The sequence below is a fragment of the Scomber scombrus genome, chromosome 13 (assembly GCF_963691925.1).
Source record: "Scomber scombrus chromosome 13, fScoSco1.1, whole genome shotgun sequence".
NCBI classification, from domain to species: Eukaryota; Metazoa; Chordata; class Actinopteri; order Scombriformes; family Scombridae; genus Scomber; species Scomber scombrus.
In genome coordinates this window covers 1,269,377-1,285,409 of record NC_084982.1, presented here as the reverse complement: position 1 = coordinate 1,285,409, position 16,033 = coordinate 1,269,377, and the positions used below count along the sequence as shown (strand labels likewise).

The 16,033-nt window shown below is 39.3% G+C and overlaps 1 protein-coding gene and 1 pseudogene across 1 annotated transcript in view; one reads left to right on the top strand and one right to left on the bottom strand.

Annotated features, from left to right (window-relative positions):
* htr2aa (5-hydroxytryptamine (serotonin) receptor 2A, genome duplicate a) overlaps window positions 1–16,033 on the bottom strand; it is a 94,405-nt gene that overhangs the window by 4,378 nt on the left and 73,994 nt on the right. The gene's annotated exons all lie outside the window — the stretch shown is intronic.
* LOC133993291 (uncharacterized) lies at window positions 3,519–5,230 on the top strand (annotated as a pseudogene).

The window sequence follows — 16,033 nt, the reverse complement described above, 5'->3', positions numbered from 1 at the left end:
TTTGTCAACAGAAGACATCACGTTCCTCCTTAAAATGGCCTGGTATTTCTGGGAATCCATGATACCAGGTACACGGTCAAGATTGCCAGTTCCTGCTGCAGACAAACAGCCCCACATCATCAATGATCCACCTCCATGCTTGACTGTGGGGATGGTATTCCTGTGGTCATAAACCTGGCCTTTCACACGCCAGACATACCGCTGGTCCATATGTCCAAACAGTTCCAGCTTGGTTTCATCAGTCCATAGAACTGTCTCCCAAAACTCTGTAGTCTTATCCAAATTCCTCCTGGATTATTCTAGGCGACTTTTGATGTTCTTTGTGGTCAAGAGTGGAGTGCGTCTTGGAGTCCGGCCATGAAGTGCTCGTCTTATAGTTGCCACATTAAGCACTTGTACCAGCCTTCATCAGGTCATCCTGTAGGTGTTTTGCAGTAACATGGGGTTTTTTTTCTTAGTTGTCCTGACTAAGTTGCTAAGGGCCCTTGATGCAATTTTGGGCTTTCTTCCACGGCCAGGCAGGTTTGCAGCTGTATATGTTTTGAACTTCCTTATGATGCTCCCAATGGTGTCTCTCGGAATGTTGAATGTTTTGGAAATGTTCTTATTCCCAAGGCCCTTCAGGTGTGATGAAATAATCTCCTCTCTCAGCTTTTGTGGAAGCTCCTTTGTCTTTCCCATGATTGCAGCTCACCTTGGATACCTTCATGGGTGGGGTTTATATACGCATCACAGCTGAATCAAATGAAGGATCATTATAGAGTTCCCAAAGGCTTCATTATGTTTCAACTTCACTTTAGGCCATAGAAACTGGCAGAAGGCTTTAAAAACAACAATATTATATAGGGGTTGAATAATTGTGACATGGCTATCTTAACTAAATATACTGTTACACACACATACTACATCATTTATTTTCTGTGTTTATTTTATGTATCACTCAACTCATAAAGAATTCATCCAAAGCAGAATCTTGCTCTTTGAAAAAACTTTTTAATAGATAAATCCTTAAAATCTTTGGGGGGTTGAATATTTCTGATTTCAACTGTATATATTATATTTTTTTGCTGCAATTGGACTGCTCAAACAGAGTGTCATTGTATACTTGAAATGACAAATATCCATCCATCCATCCATAGTATATATGTATCTATCTATCCATCCATCCATCCATCCATCCATCCAGTAAACAACAAAAATGTACAGCAAACACCAATAACTAACACTTATGGACCATGTGGACAATTTTATCAATTATTCTAAGTGGGTGGATCATTAATGGATTTAACCCCACAGCCATGGAAAAACACTGCTTTTGGTACAAGCAGGTGTCTTTTAAAAATTGTGTATCATTTAGCAACTAGCTGGTGAAGAAGTGGAGCATCCGGCTAAAGAGCTAAAGGTAACTGAATATTTAATTTGTTCAAAAATGTAGAGTAAAATAGACCATTTGTATGTTTGTTGTTTTTTATGGTGGGTTATGTATGACTATGTGGCAGACTGTAGCCTGGCAGTAAATTTAATGGACAAATATAAAAGTGGTATTAATCTTCATCCCTAACTCTTTTCAAGAAAGTGAATATTTCCCGACAGACTAAACTAAATTAAATTAAAACAAGAAAGAAATTGCAGGAATATTAGAGGATGTGACAGTCCCTCCCACAAAGTTTGATTGATAGTGTTACTAAAACTCAGGCTAAATGTGTCAGGTACTTTGTCACTAGATGAAATGTACAGGGTGAATAAAGGCTGTCTGTTATTAGTGTTGCTTTTCCTGAGTAATCGTGGCAATATTTATCATTCCAGTCGTCCTCTGACAGCAGATAGTTGTGGCGGCCTACCTCTTATTTCCAGAGGTAGGAAGAAAAAAAGAGACAGAAATGATAATCTCTTGTTCTTCAGATAATCCGCCTGAACATCCATCACCCTGCACTCACACCAAAGGATAGTTTTTCTCTCTTCTCCCTCTCTTTTATCCCTGGTGGAAACATTCTGCTGTAGATACATGAAATAACATCAATAATAAAATCACAATATGGAGAAGGAAAAAAAAAACCTTGACAGAAGAGGGAGAGAAGATAAAAGCAGATCAAGTGAAAGAGACGGAGGGGAGGGACACACTTTAGACACATAAGCGATAAAGGGGAAGAGAGAAGAGGGGGAGACTTTCAGGGTTTGATTTCAAAATGCAACACAAGAGAAATGCTGCAGCCTGAAAACTGACTGAAGAATGTTCCAAAAGATCAATCTTGATTCTTAACTTTTTATTCACAAGTCACAAAGAGAGGCCACGAAGAGCCTTAAAAATATTCAGTCATATTTTAAAATCCATTCTAAAACATACTGAGCTGGTGTGAGGAGGTTAAAACAGGAGTGATCACATCTCTTGGTTCTGGTTAAAAGCCTGGTAGATGAGTTCTGTATAGTCTAGAATCCATCAATAGATTTGTGGTTCAGGCTGTTGCAATAATCCAGGTGTAAAAGTCACAAAGTGAATCACAGACTTTGTATTAACTCAAAACGTTAGCGTCCCTGCATAATTAGTCTCTATACATCATTTCAGAACCTCAAATCATTCATGAATGCGTCATCAGTTAATAAACCAGTGATTAATTCATAATGAAGCTTTCAGAGAGCAAAGATAGTGTATTATTTAGTTTTTAAGCTTTTGGTTGATGAAGAAAAAATATTTACAATCACACGATATAATGGTCCAATGTTATAACACCTGAGAACATAACACTTTCAATTAATGATATTAAATGTAAAGAAACAGTGTTTCTTTTTTAATAAATATAAGTCAAACACTAAACAAAAATGTGTATCAGCTGCACAAAAACATTTTTAGAAAGATGAAATATTTACATTTTAGTATATATTAAAATCAAATTCTGTCCTGGTGCCCGTTTTTCCATTTCGTATTTTTGATCTGAGCCTAAAATTGAAATATGAAAAACCAGGCATTTTTTCGTTTTTGGTGTTATAATCAAAAACAAAATAACCAGTCAATTTTTCATTATTTGATTTTTGATTGCCAATTAAAAATGGAACGAACGAATGATACACGGATTGAATTTCAATTTTACATTTTGTATTTCAAACCAAAAACCGAATAACTTTTACTCTGGTAGATTGTATTGCACTTGCAGCAACATAACGGTCCATGTATGTTTTGATCATTGGATTTTCCATTCAGAAAAGGATATTAAAAAACAAAAAATTAGTGGTTATTTGATTTTCATTTTAAAATTCAAAAATTGAAATTGAAATATTTTTCTTTATCAGGGTCAAGAAGGGATAAACAAAACTTTAAAAACCGGTTGATTTTCATTTCCTGTTCCATAAACAAAAAATAAAATTGTTAGAAGACAGAAACAAAAAAACGCCCGTTTTTTCATATTGTGCGACTGGAAGTTGCCGTTTTCAAAGTAAAAGCGTATATGAGGACGGTGCTGTGTTTCTGGCAATAGCGCCAAAATATATGACTTCTACCTGTGGTTTCCTTAGCCCAGACTAAAATGTCTTTGGAACCTTACTCTGACGTGATTTTTGACATGGCAAAACAAGGCTTGTCATCTGCAGAAATCTCTGCACGCATATCACACCAAAGTGGGGGTGGAAGAGGTTTTTTTGCAAGAACTGTGAGGAAATTTTGCGCTGAAAATGGCTTACATTTGATGGGACTCCCCAACGCACATATGGAGTTAGAGGTGGCAAAAGCCATAACCGAGGTATGAACCTGCTATATCTCCCCTTTGCTATGCGTGTGTGCGCACGTGCGCTTATGGAGGGAGGGGATCCTTAGCAACTTCAACTGGCATTTTTTATGCCCACTTATCACGATTATAAATTATACTAAGTAACAAAACATGTATTTGTATTAGTCAACACAAACCTCACAACACAGACAAATCCCATAATACAAACACTGATTTCTGATTTCATGATTAACATATTAACTGGTATGACTTTGGAATGTGGAAGTCATGTTTGTTATTTTCTAGACGGGACCTACGTACGGAAGAAAGATGATGAAGGGGTATCTCGGCATGAGAGGAGTGCATGCTGCAGAGACACCAATTGGATCAGTGCTCAAGACTTTGCATCATCCTTACCATGAAGCACAACATATCAAGTAGACTACATGGGTCAAAAGGTTCAAATGAACCAAAATGAGCTATCTATCTAAGCTGTCTATGTTTGGGGTCACCCATGTTTTAGCCATTGATGGCTTCAGCAAAAAGATTGTTGCTCATTCTACAATGCCCATAAAAAACAACCTAGCCATGTATGAAGATGTTTTCAGGTAATAGCCCATGTATTGTTGTGGATACTAAAGGAATTAAAAAGTTATGCACATATTAAAAAAAAATGTTTTTCATCCAACAGGCCTGCAGTACTTGCCTATGGAATGTGGGATCAGGTGTGAGTAGATCATGGCAAAGAATTGTATTTGACACTCTTCAAGCAGGAGCTGCTGTCATCCTATCACCATAATCAGGAGAGAAAGCCTTACTTACACACTTCATCCACAAGGGTACAATTCAATAGTTTGTATGACTGTTTTAGCAACACACTATGTATGCCCATTTATATTATAATGTTTATTGTGTTTTCTTCAGCAGCACTCTCTACTTGCATACATTACATTACATTTTCTTTACGATTACTATGATTTCCAACTTTCTGGGTAAAAATGCCATCGAACATAACAATAACGGCCATGAACAGTTTTGTTTTTTGTTTTTAACTCTGGTTATAGGTTATGACTGTTGAGTATATAAAGTTACAGTGGCAATTCTGCATGACCATGTCTCCCAAATCAACCACCAGAATAAATGAAAAATCTGTGTTTCTGATTTCAGAATCATACAGTTGAACGAATCTGGCCTGAGGTCAATAATCGTGTCAACTATCCCCTGAAGACAGCCCTTCTGCAATTGGTGGATCAAGAGGAATTAAACATGGACAACAACCTTGTCAGATACTGTGTGTCCAACCCTGACTGTACAGTTATGTCAGATTGGTCTTACCAAGGTGGTGGAGTCATGGAACGCTCACTGAATACCAGGTGAAATAAACCAGTGTAGTGAAGATTAAAATAATTACAACAGGCATTCATAAGTTTCATGATCAACCATATGTTCTTTATTTTCCAGTTAAAGGCAAACCAAACGACTTGGCTGGCTGTGGTTGTCCCAGGATAATCCCACAGGAGCTGCTCCATTAGAACTTACAGAATGGAAATTAGTAACAGCAACAGGCAGTAGGTGTTTGGTAAAGAAAAAAAAGTGCAAAATGTTATTCCTCTTCAAAAAGGGATTTCAGAACAGAAAATGTCTCAGCCAGACCATTACCCTCTAATACATTGCTGTGTGTGGAGTCCCCCCCTACATTTTGCACAGTAGTCAGAGGTCTCTGCCACTGTTCCACACATGTCTTGCAGCCAATGATGCTTTTGCAACACTGCATGAAGACTGGCTCCTCTATGAACTCTAAAATACAAAATGAGAAAGAAAAAACTTCACTCTTTATGTGTGTCCCCATTAAATGGTTTGAAGTGTACTAGGTGACAGTGTTTTCTTTTTACTCAACTTTAATGCTTTTAAAAATGTCTGTTTTTACATCACACTATTGCCTGTTACACAAGGGTCTCCATTAGCAATTCATTGTAGTAGATGAGACAAAAATGACCTTGATTAGAGAATGTAATGTAATAATAATAATAATGTATGATGTAATGTATAATATGTATTTGATCATCTCAAATTCTGGCACACACCAAATAAAATGGACTCAGAATTATTTTACATGTGTGTGATAATTATTTAACTATCCATTGCATACTTACTCAAATGAGTCAGGGTGACTCTTTGAGTGGCAGTCACATAGGTGAGCTCTCTGATTGCTGCAGTGACATCTGGTCGGCTCTGTGATGCCAGTATGAGCTCTTCGATTTTTTTCGGTGACCTCTCCAATGCCTGCAGCATCTTCATCTTTCCGGCTGTTAACAGAAAAGGCATAATAGATAGGTACTGGTACTTCTAAGGCGGTTTTTGGTAATGATTGTCTAACTTTTTGTTTGAAAGATTAGAAAGGTTGAAAAACAACTTAATAGCAAAAGCAAACATTTTTATTTATGAATGTAGCATGGCCAAGTCAGGGCCATTTGTTATGAAATTCATTTTAAACAAGGTAACGGCTAGCTTAACTTCCATCCTCGATTATGGGATTTTTGTTTTTTTTGGGAGTTTTTTGGACAGGCTCTCATACTTAGGTGGGGGAGCTTGTGCCCTCATGGCTTAATATATTGGAACGCCCAATAGATTTTTGTCCCAAACATAAAAGCCATTGTATACACAGAATTACTGGCCAGAGGATAAGCAATTAACGCTGATTTTAAAGTGGAAAAAAAGTTTTATTTAATAATCTAATAATAAGAAAGATAAAGATAAGTTTAAGTAAAAAACAAAACAAAACAATGCATTTCAATGATTGGATAAATAAGAGTAATATGAATACATAACATACCTCAGTCTCCTCCTCTTTGTGCCCTGCAATTCCTGGAAATCCCGGTATGCAGGTGAACTAGCAGTACTAGTGATCGCATAAATGAAAAACGTTGGCCCGTGATATTTGGAGCTCATGTGGTGACCTCGTCCTCACCATGAACCTCATAGTGAGCTCTGGCAGTAAGGTCTAATGAGCTGAAGACACCTGATGCTCCAGGAAACAAAGCCACGTTGCCTCATCAGTCATGTACAGACTTTGAGTTGAGACCTGTGAAAAAAATCATAAGTAAAATAACCCTTTAAATTACGTTAGTAACAAATATAATGTATTAAAGTGATTAACCACATAGAGCCGGATTTCAAGAATGCGAACTCCATGACAACAACAACTAGGCAAAAAAGGCTTCACACCCTTACCTGTTAGCGCAGAGTAATGTTAGCTAGTAGCTAACTATTCCCTGATTATATGTAGTTATTTTTAGTTTTTACCTGAAAATTGCGGCTTAGTCTGTCTGCAGTCATGTCCTCTTCCCAGCGACACACTCTTTTAGGGTTTTTCGAAAAACAATGTACTGATCCATGTCCATGTTCACAGCAGCGGCGAAATTCTTTCTCTCATACACAGCACCGTCCTCATATACGCTCTTACTTTGAAAACGACAACTTCCGGTCACACAATATGCACTTTTCCACTACACAGTTCCAGCACGACTCGACTCGACTCGACTCGACTCGACTCTTTTTGCGTTTCCACTAGGGATAGTTCCTGGTACCTGGTCCTTTTTTAGTACCTGCTCTGGTGAGGTTCCAAGCGAGCCAAGCCGATACTAAATGTGACGTCAACAGACTGCCGGCCACTGATTGGTCAGAAGAGTTGTCGCTGGAAGCGTCATGAGCCGTCCCACACAAGAATCAAACCCGGCATTTATAAATACCGGCAGCAGCGTTACCATAGTTACAGCCATACGGCTCAATTTTCTTGCTTTGTGTGACAGAAAGCCTCATACAGCAGCAAGTACGCCTCCATGTCCTCCATTGTTTATGTGTTTTGTGTCGCGTATAAAACTAAGTCACGGCAGTTTCGCAGAGCCGTGCTATGACGACCATGCCCACGTTGAGTTGGTACTTTTTTGTAATAGAAAAAGTCTGTTCTGGAACCGTACCGAGCGAGGCGAGTCGTGCTGGAACTGTGTAGTGGAAAAGCGCCATTTGTTTCTGTCTTCTAACGATTTTATTTTTTGTTTATGGAACAGGAAATGAAAATCAACCGGTTTTTAACGTTTTGTTTATCCCTTCTTGACCCTGATAAAGAAAAATATTTCAATTTCAATTTTTGAATTTTAAAATGAAAATCAAATAACCACTCATTTTTTGTTTTTTAATATCCTTTTCTGAACGGAAAATCCAATGACCAAAACATACACGGGCCCCCATAACGATGTAGTTGTCACCTCCAGTTTTCACCTGTTTCACTGTCTGTGTGAGCAGCACACTGTGGGCTCAGCTCCACCAGGTGAAACATGAGAAAATAGTCATTTGCTTGACTCTCACTCTGATTGCGTGAGAGTTGACAGCTCTGCTTTATACATAACAGCGAGGAGGAATAAAGTAGTAGTATTCCTGCCAGAATCATTTAGAGGAGAGGAGAGAACAGCGCGATGACAGCAAACAGCAGCAGAGGCTAACATTAGCTGCTCCTCTCCTCTGTCTCAGAGGAGGCAGAGCTGAACCCTCCATACAGCAGAGACAGAGACAGAGGTGAAAAGTTGTGACAATTAACTCATTTAGATGCAGTAGTGGTCTGCTTACTTCCAACACTATTTTAACAATTTATTGATAATTGGAAATTGACTCGCGTATATACAGCTCTGGAAAAAATTAAGAGGACCGCTGCAAAATGATCAGTTTCTGTGATTTCATAATGTATAGGTATACGTTTGAGTAAAAAGAAAATGATGAACAAAGTACTACCAACATTTCTCCCAAATTCCAAATAAAAATATTTATTAATTTAGTCATTTATTTGCAGAAAATGTTCAAAAATCAATATTTGGTGGAATAACCCTGATTTTTAAATCACAGCTTTCATGCGTCTTGGCATGCTCTCCACCAGTCTGTCACACTGGTATTGGGTGACCTTATGCCACTCCTGGCGCAAAAATTCAAGCAGTTCAGCAGTTCTCTTCAACTACTGTTCCACCCTGCATTATTTCTAACTGATCCACTCAACAAACAGCTCCAAATATATATATCTTGCTGTCAACCTGTTTTTAGTGGTGTAAACAAAGATCTGCTAATTCAGCGAGGGGCACCAAAAAATGAATAGTATCCCGTTAAGTGTAAAAGCAACGGGGGATTATTAGCAGGATTACAATTTCCAGCTTCCCACACTTTGTCGATAAATTGTGCTTGCTTGCAGCCATGTCTCTCACTCTGTCACCATGAAAGTTGCAACATGTGATTGGCATGCCCGCCGTGTTTGCAGGGAGTGGAAGCAGAGAGCGCACACACACTTCTGGCCCATGGTTGCACCAATAGTAACTGATATAGTAACAGCATAGCATGAGAGTCAGCGCTACTAATCTACAGTTTAAAATTAATAAATATCTTATTCTGCTGTCATATGCTGGCTGGACACTGAAACACACACTTGCTCTAGACCTGCATTTAAACCACCATTGATTGTTCTGTTGTCTTGGAGAATTAAGTCAAAATCATCTTATTGATTTTTTTCCCTCTTATATTTATTTGCGTGTTAGTTATTAAAGTAAAGGAAAGTAATCAAGTTATATTACTTTGATATTGTGATACTTGGATTAGATGACTGATTACAGGTCATTAGTAATTAAATTGTATTGGATTACATTTTGAAAGTAACCTTTTTTAACCTCCTCATATCAAAACAATTCCAGCTGTGGACCTTCGATGTATGTCATACTTCTCTCTCTTCGTGTTCCATGCCTGTCTCCACACAGTCAGCTATTGAATAAAAATGAGGCAGGATGTTTGTACAAGGTTTTACAGGGTTTGGCTTTCTCCATTGGGGTACCAGCCATTCGCATCCAACCATGAAAATTAAGTAAATCAAACTGGAATTGGCACGGTTCAGTTAAGAAAGTTCTTTAGAATGCAATACATATATAAAATAATCAAATAACTTACAGCCTGACAGACTGAGTTCAAGTGATTGTGTTTTTGTCAAAGAGCATATGCGTGTATATGAGTGTGTACAGTCTGATGAGTAGGGGAGAACAGGGTTGGTTGTCACATTCATCAGATGTCGGTCCCTAGAGGGCGCTGTTAAAAAGTGTTGGTACTGAACGTTTCAGAATTGAGGTGAGATGTTACTTCAGAGATCATTTATGGAGTAAACCACCTGACACTGAGGTGAGAGGACGTTTAGTGTTTTTCATGTGAAAATGTAAATATCCAACTTCAGTGTTTCTCTTCTGGGCTTTTACACGATGAGTTTAGAATAAAACAATCATTAGCATTAAAAAGTATGAAAAGGGAGCGATAGGGTTTTTTCTTAGCTACACCAAAACGTGGTTGGTAGCTTTGCTGGTAGCAAAAAAAATCCCATGCTTGTCACATTCTCTGCAGGGTTGGTTGTCACATGTTGGTATATACATATGGTGTCATATGTCTAGTTATTTCTTTTAAAATAACAAAATGACCAGGAACTTTTGTCAGGAAGACAAACAAGGGTCAGACTCCTCCAGATGTGATGCTCAGAGCAGTCGGAGAGGTGAAAATGAACAATATTGTCATAGAAGGACAAAAAAGGCACTTAACGGGATGATTTTTCCTGTATATGTACTCTTGGTGCAGGGGATGTATTAGGTTGTTGTAATTCAAATCAAACTAAACTAAACATTTTAAATATTTTTTTAAGACTGTATACATTTATTTTTCCCCATTAAAATAGCAGGACAACCAACCCCATAGTGTGCAACCATCCCCATCGTGGGGATGGTTGTCACAAGTGCACAAGACATATTTGAAGGAGAGTAAGACCACTCTATTCCTACCTGACACTTTAGGCTTTCATTACAAATTAAAAAAGGGAATTTATTCAGTTTATGAGGAATTCAAACTGAAGTAAAAAAAAAGTGTGACTACCAACCCCGTTCTCCCCTACAGTATAGGCTCTGTCGGTCAGTGTGTTTATCTATGTACTGTGTGTGTTTGTATGTGCAGTCAGACAGCCCAGTGGAAGTGTTACAGTGGCGTCAACTACCTGGAGGAGGACCAACCAACACATCAGCTGATCCAACCACCTCTCACACACAGGGTTACCTAAGTCACTTTAGGGGTATGTACATAGATATAAAGTAATTTCCTGGAGACTTATTCTAACCCTAACACTTAGTACCCAGAAATCAACATTTTATCAGTTGGATAATTAGATATTTTACTACATCCCATCATATCATAAGAGAGTGAGGAAGTGCTTCTATTCAGACCGGTGATCCAGCCAGTAGATTTTTTAGAAGAACCATCCAGTATCAGCAGCTGGGTCTGAGGCAGTGCACTTAATTCCACACACACACACACACACACACACACACACACACACACACACACACACACACACACACACACACACACACACACACACACACACACACACACATATGATATGCAAGCCTAATGCACTCTAAGACAATGATTAATAATGCACACACATGCTAAAGCTGTGCTGCACACAGACCATGAAGCCCCACCATACAGGAAGGAAGTATGAGTAGAAAAGGTGAAACTATGGATCCCAGGATGAGAAGATGTGTAACAGTTATTGGGGATCCAAATAAATAGGCAGCTTAATTTCTTTAATTTTGGGACTGTATACAGTGTTAAACATACATCTTAACATTTGATTTACCATGTTGATGTACCAGAGTTATCTTATAGCACAAATAAAAGATAGCACAGTAACCACACAAAATACAAAACTACACACAATAGCACATCACATACACTCACAATGTCAACTGTAACAGGTGGAGGTAAAACCCAGTAGCAGCACAAAGACACCACAGGGAGTGTTGGTAAAGACAGTTCCTACTTGAGGTAGGAGAACACCAGGTAGCCACAGGGACAGGCCAGCTGACAGTCTTGTCTGGGCCCGGGACGAGATAATCTTAGATGGGCCCCCACGCACCCGGATCTCTCCTTTTCCCTTGCTCTTCCTCTCCTCTGCTCTTCCTCTCATCTCCTCAGTGTTGGGGAAGCTACTTTGCAAGCATACCTTGTAAAACTACATGTAGTTCAGCCTGACAGTAGTTTGAACAAACTACATTTCTACCCCTGGAGAAATGTAGTTTGTTAAACTACAGCTAAAAAAAGAAGCTTTAGCAACTACTGATACTCATTATACTGATTTAACTCAGCGTTAAATAAATCAACATGTGGTGTATATGAAACTAAATATAATAGCCTACAAAAAATTCACATGCCAGCAGAAATATGCCTCTCAACTCAGTTTTAGTTTTTTAAAGAAAAAAAGCTGCTCAACATACTGTAGGTTCACCATAGACATGTTGGGTAATCTATAGACATGTTGGGTAATCTATAGATATGTTGGGTCATCTATAGACATGTTGGGTAATCTATAGATATGTTGGGTAATCTATAGACATGTTGGGTAATCTATAGACATGTTGGGTAATCTATAGATATGTTGGGTAATCTATAGACATGTTGGGTAATCTATAGACATGTTGGGTAATCTATAGACATGTTGGGTAATCTATAGATATGTTGGGTCATCTATAGACATGTTGGGTAATATATAGACATATTGGGTAATCTATAGACATGTTGGGTAATCTATAGATATGTTGGGTAATCTATAAATATGTTGGGTAATATATAGACATATTGGGTAATATATAGACATGTTGGGTAATCTATAGACATGTTGGGTAATCTATAGACATGTTGGGTAATATATAGATATGTTGAGTAATCTATAGACATGTTGGGTAATCTATAGACATGTTGGGTAATATATAGACATGTTGGGTAATCTATAGACATGTTGGGTAATCTATAGACATGAAAATGAAAAGCCTACCCCAGTACCCACATGTAAATCAGAAATGTAAATCAGTCTACAAAAAATGTAATAAAAAACCCAAAGAGGTAGACATATTCTAGATCGGTGAGTCTTGAACAACAATGTTGGCATGTCATGACATGATTCATGCCTTTTTTCAAAAAAACATTTTAATAAAAAAATATTTCATGTGCAGGTGGTCGAGTGGTTAGAGCACATGTCATATACGCTGCTAAATAAAGGCGTCCATGCCAACAAAATCTTAAAAAAATTAAATAATAATATTTCATGTTATTTACCAAAATTGTAGTTTGTAAATTGAGTTTAACTACAAAAAAAGACCCAAAAAGTAGTTGAAATACTTGACGCAGCACAACATATGAATGTAGTTTAACTACCAGCAAGTTACAGCTAATTGTAGTTAAGCTATGTAGTTCAACTACATGTAGTTTAAGTCTCCCCAACACTGCCTCTCCTCTGCTCTTCCTACTCCTACTCTATCAGACTCGGTCATTTTATTGGGCCATACTGCAGGATCGCTGAAATTAAATGTCTGATCAGTCTCTGATCCATCCTGCTCTGACTCTCTGACGGGGCAGCGGGCCCCTCCCGCTCCACTGTGACTCTCTCTCTCTTCTCTCTCACCGGTAGCCTGACTCTGTCCCTCCGTTGCGGGGCAGCTCTCCCGCATCACTCTCTCTGTCACCTGACTGCAGCTGCATCTCTCTCCTCTCTGACGGAGCTACCAAACTCAACTGTTTCTGTCAGAGATAACGTGTTGTGTGTCAGGCTTTTATACAAGCTAATGGACGTTAACATTAGAGCTGACCTGTTAGGTTACGTTACAAGGCTGCCGGTAAACGTTGGCTGCGCTGTTTCTTACCTTGCTCTACGTTGACTTTACTAGTTCCAGCTTCACCGTCACCACCTTTTTTTAAATATTTGTTTAGAAAATCTCTAAGGCCTCTATTTTCCCTTTTCTTCTCTTCATCTCTTTTCTTTACTTTTCTGAGCACCGGACTTGTGCTGACCGGACATTTTTACATCAAATTTTGATCAGTGGCCAAACCATTTTTGTGTTGGGGGTGGGGGGGTTCTTGACCACTATTTCAAGAGCGATTAGGAAGAAAACAATTAAAAGCTTTTATGTAACTCAAATATTACAATTTTTTTCCACAAATAGGCCTATTTTGAAAAAATTATTCCATAATTTAATGTGGGCCCAGTTCTGGGCCCCCCCCTATCCTGGGCCCGGGACAACAGACCCGTTTGTCCCCCCCTATCGGCTGGCGTGCACAGGGACAGTGGAAGAAGGCTGAGGTCAGAGCAGAGACGAGGTGGGAAGGTCAGGGGCAGGCAGATTGGGCAATGGGAGATCAGTCCAAAAATGAGTGGTGGAGAGTCTTGCATTAGGGGCGAAGAACAATCTGGCAATGTGTGAGTGAGCAGGACAGGCTCATAAGGTGGCTTGATTACAGATGAGCTGCAGCTGAGTGCCCAGGTGAACAGAGTTGGCTGATGAGGTGACTGACTGGCAGAATGAAACAGAAGTGGGGTGAATGGAAATTTACCAGCAGGTAATGAGAACTGACTGTGACAAGCTTAATTTATGAAATTGGCCTCTCTTAATAACATGAGTTTCTCATTTAAGGAAGTTCCGGGTAAAATTTGGGAGGCGGGAACTTTACAGGAACGTCCTCTCGCTCGGTTCTCTCAGCTGTTGGACCTAATCAACAGTTTATAGGCGTTTAGTTTGGCGCTTTCTGTTAACGTCACATCCCGTTTTGATTATACCCATCAGCACAGAGTCAACCTCAACCCCCACCCCCTTTTACTGCCAACGAGCCGGGGTTGTACACATTTATTAGATTAGTCATTTGGGATGGTTGTGGGACTGTAAACAAGAGCAACTGTGAAGCTTTTTATTGTTGGTGAGCCTGTTAAGCATGTTATATATCATATCATGCCAATGCAAAGTTTGCCAGCAGTAGAGTAACATTAATGAGCAGTTAGCAGAACTATTCTCAATTGGGCAAATCCAGTAGTACCTGCTGCCAGCTGAGGCAGGATTGATGAACCTCTCCTCCTGACAGTTCATGTTACTGTTATCAACTTGCAAACTATGTTTTGGTGAAACATACAAAATAATGCACTGACACTTTCGTTGTGGTGGTGAAAAAGTTAGTTTAGAGCCTTATACTACAGTAATATAATTACAGATGGCTGTTTACAGAAATCTCATCTATTATGGCAGTATTTCACTGAGCCAACACCACCATATTTGCAGCAATTTGGTGAGAACGGGGCTGAAACAGGGAAGAAAAAAAAACCCACAAACATATAAAAAGGCACAGAAGAAAAAAGAAGATGCAGCTAGAGCTGACTCACTTCAGGTTTACTATTAGAAAGATGATTGGTGCTCAAAGCAAATGGCAAAACTCAGATCCAAGAAAAAAAAACCAAATTGACACTTTACTAATAGAAATGATTGCCACAGTCAACCAGCTCTTGTTGGTTGTTTCAGATGTGGGCCTTCACAAGTTGTTGGCTGTAGCAGAACTGAGCGATAGCCAAGTGAGAAGCACTGCTGCACACAAAGGTTGTGAAGAAAATCAAAGCACCGAGTGCACCAAAGAATGCTGGCTCCCATTTGTCTTTCACCACAGACTGTTGGTCTGGAGGAACTGCATCATTCATGATAACGTCATTTTATTGATAATAAACGCAGAAGGAAACAGTCATTCTTAAATGTCGAGGCCATGTCTGGCTCTTATACTGGAGACTACATCAATGAGCTGTCTCTTCACATGATGGACCATTGGGATGTCAACCAAAAAAGAGTGGTACATGTACTGAGAGACAGTGGTGCAAATCTGATCAATGGCATGAGACTGGCAGAGATACTGGACCTGTGCACACACATTGCAGCTTATGGTAAAAGAGAACAGCAGCAGTTAGAGAGCAGTAGGGGACATTATCAGCAAGTTGAAGACATGTGCAGCACACTGGCAAAATAACATCTGATGATTCACAAAGACCTTGGCCTCCCCCAGCATTGGATCATTCAAGCTGTTCCCACGTGCTGAAACTCCACTCTGCATATGCTGCAGAGGATACTGGAGCAGAAGTGTGCCCAGAACTTGTATGCAGGAGAACAGGGGTAGTTTAGATGTCCAACCGCGGAACAATGGGATATCATCTAAAATGTGATGGAGACACTTGGCTCTATCGAGATAAGCAAGTCAGGGGCTTCTGTCTCCTGCATCATCCCAAGCATTGCATTGCTGCCTCAGACAGAGGGTCTCACTCCTAAGTTTAAAATTGTCAGACGCACTGCGACTGGCCCCCCAGCAGCAGCCACTGACGGCTACAATTGACTCTACATTTAACTGGGAATAAAACACAGAGACACTGCTACAGTGTGCACTATGGTAATAGTGTTGATTCAATTTTATTTGTT